We start from the raw sequence: 10,643 nt of genomic DNA, 5'->3' as shown, positions 1-10,643 counted from the left end.
AGCGATGGTTTGAGGCATCAATCAACGAACTTATTGTCAAAATAAACAATTTGTTTGAGAGAAAAGTCACAAATCTGCATAAGAGCCTGAACAATATGGATTTTATTTTTGACATATATGAGTAAAAACATTCCAATACGATATATTTGTTTTAAAAAAAGGCAAAGATTCCGAAGATGAAAGTGTTCAGTTACACGTAAACTTTATTTTAAATAACTATAAATAAAATATAACTCACATAGAAGCAAAGACATTTAAGTTAAATCAACAATATAAATAAATAAATATTCAATAAATAAAAATATATAATTATTTTTAGAAAATAAATAAATTGTAAAAATGAATGCACATGTTCACAGTACATACAGGAGTCTTAAATAAAAGAAAACACCCCCGCACCAGTTAAATTCCAACACATCAAAAGTATCTATGGAAACCCCTGTACACATAAATATCAGTATACTAGTATGTGGAGTACTTCTCAGCATTTAAAAACACTTGTATAGTTACTACTCACTCTGAGGAAGAGAAATCAGGTCTAATGATAATGTGCTCAAACTAAACTTAGGTCATATAAAGCTGCTTTCAGACTTTTTCCTATTGTACAAGAATGAAGCCTTTATAAATCAGATCTCTTCCACTCTGACATGTAAAGAATCCTCAAGTTTACCGCTGGTGGAAATCATCGTTCCTAAAAGGCAGAGGTAAAGCACTGGTTTGCTCACAGTTTGCAGGCCGTAAAATTCACCGGCTCCGAGGTCCACCTTCTCAAACCAGTAGCTTTCACCCAAGCTGGCTGGTTCGGATGAGGTTTCTTCCATCTGTGAACACAAACACACAATGTTCAGGAAGGGTTTCATTCATAGGAATGAGCTCATACAACAACATTCATTTTTCAACCACTTCTGTAGTTTGCCATAACCTAATAACCTAACTTAATCATGAGTTGATTTCAGTTGATATATTTTGAACGAGAAATGTCTGTAGTTTGCTTCGTCTTGTAGAAATCAGCTGCCAATAGAGAGAACTACAGAGGCTGAGAGAGCTCCACACACTGCCAAGTAAGAAGTGGTTTGCACTGTTGCCTCACAGCAGGAAGGATTTGGGTTCGAACCCCAGTTTGGTTGGGTCTTGTGTTTGCATGTTCTCCCGTGCCTGTGTGGGTCTCCTGGTCCAGAGGTCCTTTTAACTCATTTGTACATTCTTAATACAAAAAAGAAAATATGGTTAACATTGCTGCTAGTACAATTTACCTTCAATTCCCCCTTTTCCACCGCTGGGCTGTAGTAATGGTTGTCACCCTGGAAGCGGAGAGCCATCTGTATTTTATTGTCTTTTTCACATTCACTGATGTAAATCCAAGCTGAGAACAGATCAAATGAGAAGAACAACTTATTTCAAATTCAAAAAATAATGCACAATTATTCAAATGATCAAATGGGCCCGTAGATAAAGACACAATCGGGATGAAGTGTGATTGTGATGACTTTTCATTAAGTAAATCACTTCCATCGTTTTGTTTGAGGATAAATGTATAAAGTTGTCACAGTGAAGAACATTCTTTCTGCTTGTGTCAGACGTGGATCAATGAAAACATTGGACTTGATCCACTCTGGTTTCTTTTAGTCACAAGAATCTTTGTATAAATTCATGAGCAGGATCAATGTGGTTCTTTGAAAGGTCATGAGAGAAGAGCTGTACCATTCTTCTTAGGATTTTGTTCTTCATCAGTGCACATCTTCCATGAATTGTTTAACTTCTTGAAGAGGACAAACTGCCCATTTCCCGTGGACATGGTGCATTTGGTGTCGACGGTGATCATGTTGTCTCCTCAGTGATGTTCTGACACGAGGAAAGAGAAAGTAAACACTCAATGATTCAGAAACACACCATTTTCTTTTGTCTCTGTGTTGTTTTTAATGTCCCTGCTGCACAGCACCTTGAATCTACCTGTGTATGAAACACATTAAAAATGATGCAGTTGCCACTTACCTTCAGTGAAAGTGTCGATGAACTCAAGAGCTGAAGTCCGTGCTGGCTGCAGAGGAGCCGAGGGAGACTCCTTAAGTATCCCGGAGCTGCACAGAAAACGCATGCGCACCAGACAGGAAAGACAGGAATCCAAAATAATATTGAAATGAGGTGATGAAAAAAAGTGAATGCAAAGTGATGAGTCCGTGGTTTTCTCTAGAAATTTGGCAAGTCCGGAAATTTACAGCTAAAGTTCATGGTGAGCAAGTGAGAGTTACACAATAACTCCTGTCTCCTCAACATGTCAGTGCACATAATAATAATTATAATAAAATAATAATATTATTATAATATATAGAATTAACTTTAACACTCAACTGTGCAATATTCACTGTGCCATAATCATATGTCTGTGCAATATAAACGGTTCATGTGCGATCCATTCACTGTGCATATTCTCTTCTCTAGTTTAACTCCATTCATATTTTTCTATATTTCTATGTACTTCTCTTATATCAATCAATCAAATTTTATTCGTATAGCCCATATTCACAAATCACAATTTGTCTCATAGGGCTTTAACAAGGTGTGACCTCCTCTGTCCTTAACCCTCAACAAGAGAAAGGAACAACTACTAAAAAACCTTTTAACAGGGTAAAGAAGGTAGAAACCTCAGAGACACATGTGAGGATCCGTCTCCCAGGACGGACAGACGTGCACTAGATGCCACGTGTGACGGAGAACATCAGAAAGATAAGAGTGTTTGCAGCATTAATGAGAATAAACACTTTGCAGCATAATGGAAGGTAAAGGAATTGATGGATTATTGTCAGTAATGGTAAAGTATCTGAGTAGACATGTTGTACATCAAGCAGTCTTGTTGTAATCATAGTCCACGGTCAGCAGCCACCACCATCAGGATCCACCATCATGATAGGATGCCACCATCGTCCACAATATATATTATATTTCGACTTATTACTGCTGATGTCTTTTTGCTGCTGTAATATTGCAAATTTCCCCATTGCGGGACAAATAAAGGACTTCTTATTCTTATTCTTATAATAATAATAATGATAATAATAACTAGCGCCTCTCAAGAGACCTAAGGACGCTTTACATGTGTCAGTGGGGACAAAAAGAAAAAAGGAAAGTAAGTAATTCACACATAAAACTAGAAATACGGTACAGCCGGTGTTTACTGTACCTCTCTCTAACCAGAACAGTCTTGTCTGCCTTCATTTGTGAGCAAGTGACCACCTGTGCAAACAATGAAATAATTCCCTCGAGCAGCAGAATTCACACAAGTCAAATCATGTTTTAATAGAAGGGGAACTACTTCATTATCTCCTCACCACCACGTCACTGGAGGTGTGGGTGATGTGAAGGTATTTTTATTTTTGGCTGAACTATCCCTTTAAGAGGTTACAGTGACCAGAATCGAACCAGTTCGTCTTTGAGTCCCAGGGACCATTTTGGTCAAATCTTTAGAAATTCACTCGAGACGGACTGATTCATTTTCATGAACGCGATACAGGAGTCAATCAGTGTGAATCAATGTCACATACATCCTGTGACATGGCTCAGTCTCCAGTCATCTACAATACTCACCCACACTATCAGGCACTATCTATTTCAGCAGAGACAATTTTCCCACGTTTGCTGACGTCAGTATCGATGCCAGTTTCGCAGTATTGCTTCAGCCCCCCCCCCACATCCACCTGTAGTCAACGTCATCACCCCCCTTTTATCTTTGTGGTCATGAAAGATGATTGACAGTGTATTATTTCTGTGAAACGATGTGTTAACCTACATTCACAACAACACCGTCGTGTTACTCACAGGAAAAGGATGATCATCGTACATTAGTCACCACTACTGTACAAATATATTTAGAACAATCCATCACACTATTTCCTCACATTGATATTGCATGTTTACTTATTACTTTTACTGATATTTTTTCACTGTATTTTTTGAACTGTCCTCTTTGCTGCTCCCTCACTGCGAGCTAACCGCTCTGTTTGCTGTGCTGGCTCCTAAATGGTGGATCGAGCTCCCCATTGACATCAGGACAGCAGAAAGTCTGCACATCTTCCACCGCAGACTAAAGACACATCTGTTCCGACTACACCTTGGTTAAGAAGATGATGTCTAACAACCAAAAAACTTAAGTTTAGTTGCACTTATGTGTTGCATTTGTAGATTGGCTTTTTGAAGCTAATGTAATTGATTCTTGCTGATCTGGGTTTGTTCCCTCATGGTTGAATGCACTTGTTGTGGAATGCACTTGGATAAAAGCGTCAGCTAAATGTAACGTAACAGTGACACCCTGTGGTGTAGTGACGTAAGTTTCAGACAGTGAGGATCTAAGTGAGGGGAGCGATATTGAAGCAGATTATAAATGTGTTTGACGACAAAATGACGAAGATTCAGACTCAGACACTGTTCCTGCTGATCAAGGCTGTAAGAGACGTGTTTGAGATCCCTGCTTCAAAGGCCAAATGTTTAGGCTATCGAAAGTTATTTTTCTGACTTCATGTCTCTTTCTGCGTTGGCGGCTGAGAAATGACAACAATAGTGTAAAGTCACTCACAGGGAACAGACCAGACTTTCTTTTATTCCTCTTGCACTAGTCACCAAGACAGAAACCCGTGCTTCACGAAGCATGGAACTAAAACACTGCATCGCCACTTGTTTTATGCTTTCTTCATTATGATTAGAAGATATGATTCAGGCAGCATCAATAGAAATCTGTCGAGTTGGTTCAGCTACACAAGCAGACGAGTAAAATCAACCCGTTAATGATTTGATAAATATGCTAATTTACAAACATCGTACAAGAATGAACATGAATGAACAACAAACTAATAATAATTTTATGTTTCACAGTTCAGTGAATCTACAAAAAGCCCTCCTGAAAGAAAGAGGAGCCAGAACTGCTCTTGAAGGGAACGTGAACAGTGTAAAAAGAGATCGAATGGAAGAAACCTGAAGAAGGAGCGAAAAGGGGTGAAATGCGATTGGGCCTTGAGAAGATGGTGTAAGTCAAGTTACACTTATACGTTGTTGTATATAATGTACATACATTATTTGTTTTTTATTTTTTATTCTATTCCCTTTTTATATTAACTTGTCTTCCATATCATTACTGACAACAACTGAATTTCCCTGTTGTGTGGATCAATAAACTTTTATCTAATCGTGTCTTATCTTGAATTAATTCCAGAATCATCTGAAACTCATTTCAGCCACGTCACACTGACTCAATGTTTGATTTTAAAGCTTTAAAGCTCTTCATGACCCAGCTCCTGATTACATTTGAGATCTTATAAAACTGAATGAGCTTTTAACTCCTCGACCTCCGTCATGACACGATGAAAGTGCATTCTCACTACTGATGAAGAAAACGTGATATTTACTCTTTAAACAATAAATCCAGGTTTGAATCCGGGTTATAAACTGGTAGGAATTTGATGAAGCTGGGTCACTACCAAGAATATCGCTGCATTGAAGTCAGAGAAGCGATGGTTTGAAGCATCAATCAACGAACTTATTGTCAAAATAAACAATTTGTTTGAGAGAAAAGTCACAAATCTGCATAAGAGCCTGAACAATATGGATTTTATTTTTGAGATATATGAGTAAAAACATTCCAATATGATATATTTGTTTAAAAAAAAGGCAAAGATTCCGAAGATGAAAGTATTCAGTTACACATAAACTTTATTTAAAATAACTACCAATAAAATATAACTCACATACTAGCAAAGACATTTAAGTTAAATCAACAATATAAATAAATACAAATTCAATAAATAAAAATATATAATTATTTTTTAGAAAATAAATAAATTGTAAAAATGAATGCACATGTTCACAGTACATACAGGAGTCTTAAATAAAAGAAAACACCCCCCCGCACCAGTTAAATTCCAACACATCAAAAGTATCTATGGAAACCACTGTACACATAATTATCAGTATACTAGTATGTGGAGTACTTCTCAACATTTAAAAACACTTGTATAGTTACTACTCACTCTGAGGAAGAGAAATCAGGTCTAATGATAATGTGCTCAAACTAAACTTAGGTCATATAAAGCTGCTTTCAGACTTTTTCCTATTGTACAAGAATGAAGCCTTTATAAATCAGATCTCTTTCGCTGTTTATACTTATTTATACATTTCTGTATTTATTTATTAATTTCTGTATTCATTTCCTTTTTTATTTATGCATTTATTTATGCATTTATTTATGCATTTATTTATTTATTTATTGAAACTTAAGTCATGTATCGTCCTCCATACAAACATACAGAAACACACACGCTGGATGCTGCAGGCTGGATTCACCGAGAGCGAGTGGGGGGCGGGGTTGATGGCGCTACTAACACGTGACAGACGCAAAAAACTAAACAAAACAAATATCTCCCGGTGAAAAAGTGGCGACACACACGTTGAACACACCGACGAAGTTGACGACATGTGTGAAAGGCAAACTCCGCAGCCAAGTCGCCATATTCTACCCGCAGGTCATGTCTGACAACGGCCAGACACACACACGTGCACACACAAATACACGCACGCGCGCGCCCGCACACACGCACCGGAGACACACACACACACACACACACACACACACACACACACACACACACACACACATTAATAGAATGACGATTGGCCCTTTGACCTTTTTAAATGACATAGACTACCTATATAGTCTCTGTTATTTAAAGAGGTCAAAGGGCCAACAGCATCAAAGGATGAAAACACACTGCAGATGTTTAAAGCACCCTGACTTGGTGTCACCCACGAAGAAGAAGAGCCATTCTGACATTAATCAAATGCTCTAGTTGGCGAATAAAAACAGTTTTGTCAACACTAAAACAAGACAAATCATCAGAAGACGAAAACAAATCAACAGTGATGGCTACGCATAATTTCCGAAGCTCCAGTCTTCAGGACACTAAGAAGGAAATTGAAGAGGAAATTAAAAAGGAAACTTTGCAGGAATCTGACTCAGATCAGTCGGACGCAGAGGTAAATGAGTGTCTTCAGATAGAAAAAGATAGAAACAACTTGTACAAGACACACCTACAGACTTTAAAATTGAAATGACAACAATCAGAAAACTTATAAATTATGAATTCATTTGTAAAACAAATAATTAATTATTAAATTATTATCTTTTGTTAATAACATTCAGTTTTCTTTAGACGTGTAACTCATCTCATTGCATTCAATGTATTAATAACTCAAATTCAATAACTCTGTGTTATCTGTATCATTTACCCGTAATTTGGTGGAGTTTGTTCAGCTACACAAGCAGACGAGTAAAGTAAACATGTTAATGGTTTGATAAATATGATAATTTACAAATATTGTTTAAGAATGAACAGGAATGAACAACAAACTAATAATTCAGTCAGGAACACTTTGTCATGATTTACCCATTTATCACACAAATGGAAATACAGTTGCTTGGCGTGGATGGCTCCGTTCTTTGGACGTTCCCTGGATTAGCCAAGCAGCATGCTAAGATAAAACAGGGAACGTGTGCAGAACCCCCGGGTGGGCGTAGCAGGCAAGATACATTTGTTCAAAATAATTATCATTGACCACAACCATGTTTGGACTCAGTGCTAAAAGGTGGAGGCTGGGGCAGTGGAGGAGAGTTGCCGGCAGCAGTGTGTGAGTGGCTGTTTAGCTGAGCAGGGATCAGTGAGGAGGAGGTCGTATTTAAAGGGACAGTTTAGGTGAGAGAATGCGCTGTGATTGGTGGGTGACAGACGACCACCCATAAACCTATCAGTAGCTGCCAGCTGATGACAGCTGAGCACATGACTCCGTGTCCTGCATGAACTAACACGATGCTTCATTTATTTTATGTTCCAGGCTTCGCTGGGCTCGTCAGACTCTACTCTTCGGGACATTGAGGAAATTGACTTTGACGATGTAAGATATAAACAATTCGTACACAAGAATAATTACTTTGTTTAATTAAAACACACCTACAGACTTTAGAATTGAAATGACAACAATCAGAAATATCGTATAAATTACGAATACATTTATAAAACAAATAATTAATCAGTAAATGATTATCTTTTGTTAATAACATCCAGTTTTCTTTAGACGTGTAACTCATCTCATTAAAATCAATGTATTAATAACTCTATTTCAATAACTCTGTGTTGTCTGTATCATTTACCCGTACTTTTGTCGAGTTTGTTCAGCTACACAAGCAGATGAGTAAAGTAAACATGTTAATGGTTTGATAAATATGCTAATTTACAAATAGGAGACTGAAGATGAACTTGAGGAGGAGACTAAAGATGAACTTGAGGAGGAGATCGAAGATGAACTTGAGGAGGATACTAAAGATGAACTTGAGGAGGAGACTGAAGATGAACTTGAGGAGGAGACTAAAGATGAACTTGAGGAGGAGATCGAAGAGGAGCATGAAATGGATATTGAGGAGATTGAAGAGGACATTGAAAAGGAAACTTTGCAGGAGTTTGACGATCCCTCTGACATCCACGAGGTAACACAAGAATAATTACTTAATTCAACTAAGACACAGCTGCAGACTTTAGATTATAAATGACAACAATTAAGAAAATGTAAATGCAAATTATTTATTAATTTATTTAACAAAGAATGAATTAGTAAATTATTATATTTTGTTAATAACATTCAGTTTTCTTTAGACGTGTAACTGATCCCATTAAATGAAATGTATTATTTACTCAAATTCAATAATAGTAGTAAAATTATATGTTAATGGTTTGATAAATACACTAATTTAATTATTTTATGTTTCAGGCTTCGCTGAGCTCGTCAGACTCTTCTCTTCGGGACATTAAGAAGGAAATTGAAGAGGAAATTGACTTTGAAGAGGTAAACGTGTGTCTTCAGATACAAAAAGATATAAACAATTCATACACAAGAATAATTACTTATTTTAACTAAGACACAGCTGCAGACTTTAGAATTACAATGACACCAATCAGAAAATGTAAAATGTAAACTATTATTTATTTATTTATCAAACAAATAATGAATTAGTAAATAATTATCCTTGTTAGTAACATTCAGTTTTCTTTAGATGTGTAGCTCTTTTAAGTAAGTTAAATGTATTATTCACTCAATTTCAGTCATTAACTCAATTTCAGTAATTCCGTGTTGTCTGTGTCATTTACCTGTAAATCTGTCGAGTTTGTTCAGCTACACAAGCAGACGAGTAAAATAAACCTGTTAATGATTTGATAAATATACAAATTTACAAATATTTTTCAAGAATGAACATGAATGAACAACAAACTAATAATTATTTTATGTTTCAGGCTTCGCTGAGCTTGTCAGACTCTTCTCTTCTGGACAGTATCAATGAAATTGAAGAGGAAATTGACTTTGACGAGCAAGCTCAAACATCCGGTCTGCAAGCAACAATTGAGCACATGAAGGCAGAAATGGCTGATAACAGGTCAGGGGAAGACCACCAGCATCATGAAGATCACCAGCTGGCGTCTGAGAACAAGATGCTAAGAAGTAGACTTGAAGATGCCCTTCACGAGACAGAGCTTGCCCGAAAGCAGCACCAGGAGGACAGAGAAGCTTGCAGCAGACTTGAGGAACAAGTGAAGAAGGAGAAAGAAACCGTGTCACAGAAAGATGATATTATCTTTAAGAATCAAGCCATCATTGTTGAGCTCCTACATACGGTCGATGAGTTAACAGCACATCGGTCAAACAGTGTAAGAGTAAAGGCCTTAAACCAGCAGCAGAAGGATGCAGATAAACTGGACAATCTGACTCATGAAAACCAACAGCTGGCTTCTGAGAACAAGAGGCTGCAAGGCGACCTGAAGGATGCTCTAAGTGAGATGCAGCTTGCTCGTGACGCCGCCGTCTCCAAGCAATGGGAGGACAGAGATAAACTAGACTTTCTGACTCGTGAAAATCAACAAGTTGCCTCTGTGAACAATAAGCTGAAAAGTGAACTTGATGATGCTGTACGTGAGAGACAGCGTGCTCATGCGGCAGACATCTCTAAGCAGCGTAAACTGAGCAATCTGACTGAGGAAAATCACCAACTGGCTTCCAAGAACGAGAGGGTACAAGGTGAACTTGAGGATGCTCTCAATGATAAATGCCTTGCTCGTGATTCTGCCCTGTTCGTGCAGCAGCAATACAGAGCTAAACTGGACAATGTGACGAGGAGACATCAACAAGTTGCCTCTAAGAACAAGAGGCTACAAGGGGAACTGAAGGATGCTCAAACTGAGATATACGTTGCTCGTGAGGCTGCCATGTCCCAGCAGCAGGAATACAGAGCTAAACTGGACAATCTGACCAGTGAAAATGACCAAGTTGCCTCTGAGAACATGAGGCTACAAGGTGAACTGGAGGATGCTGTACGGCAGCACCAGGAGGAAAGAGAAGCTTGCAGCAGACTTGAGGAACAAGTGAAGAAGAAGAAAACCTGGTTCTCTCGGGCATATAAGAAATTACAGAGGCCAAAGAAAGCCCCAGCAGACACATAGGAACTGATGTAAGACAAGGAAACACGCAGGATGGAGAACAAGTACATCACGTGTAAGTTAGAGGCCATGGAGGCCAAATATAACCTAATAGTTCAGAGAGACAGAGCTCACTCTCGGCGG

This window comes from Hippoglossus hippoglossus, chromosome 9 (assembly GCF_009819705.1).
Source record: "Hippoglossus hippoglossus isolate fHipHip1 chromosome 9, fHipHip1.pri, whole genome shotgun sequence".
Lineage (NCBI taxonomy): Eukaryota > Metazoa > Chordata > Actinopteri > Pleuronectiformes > Pleuronectidae > Hippoglossus > Hippoglossus hippoglossus.
This window is presented reverse-complemented; position numbering follows the sequence as displayed.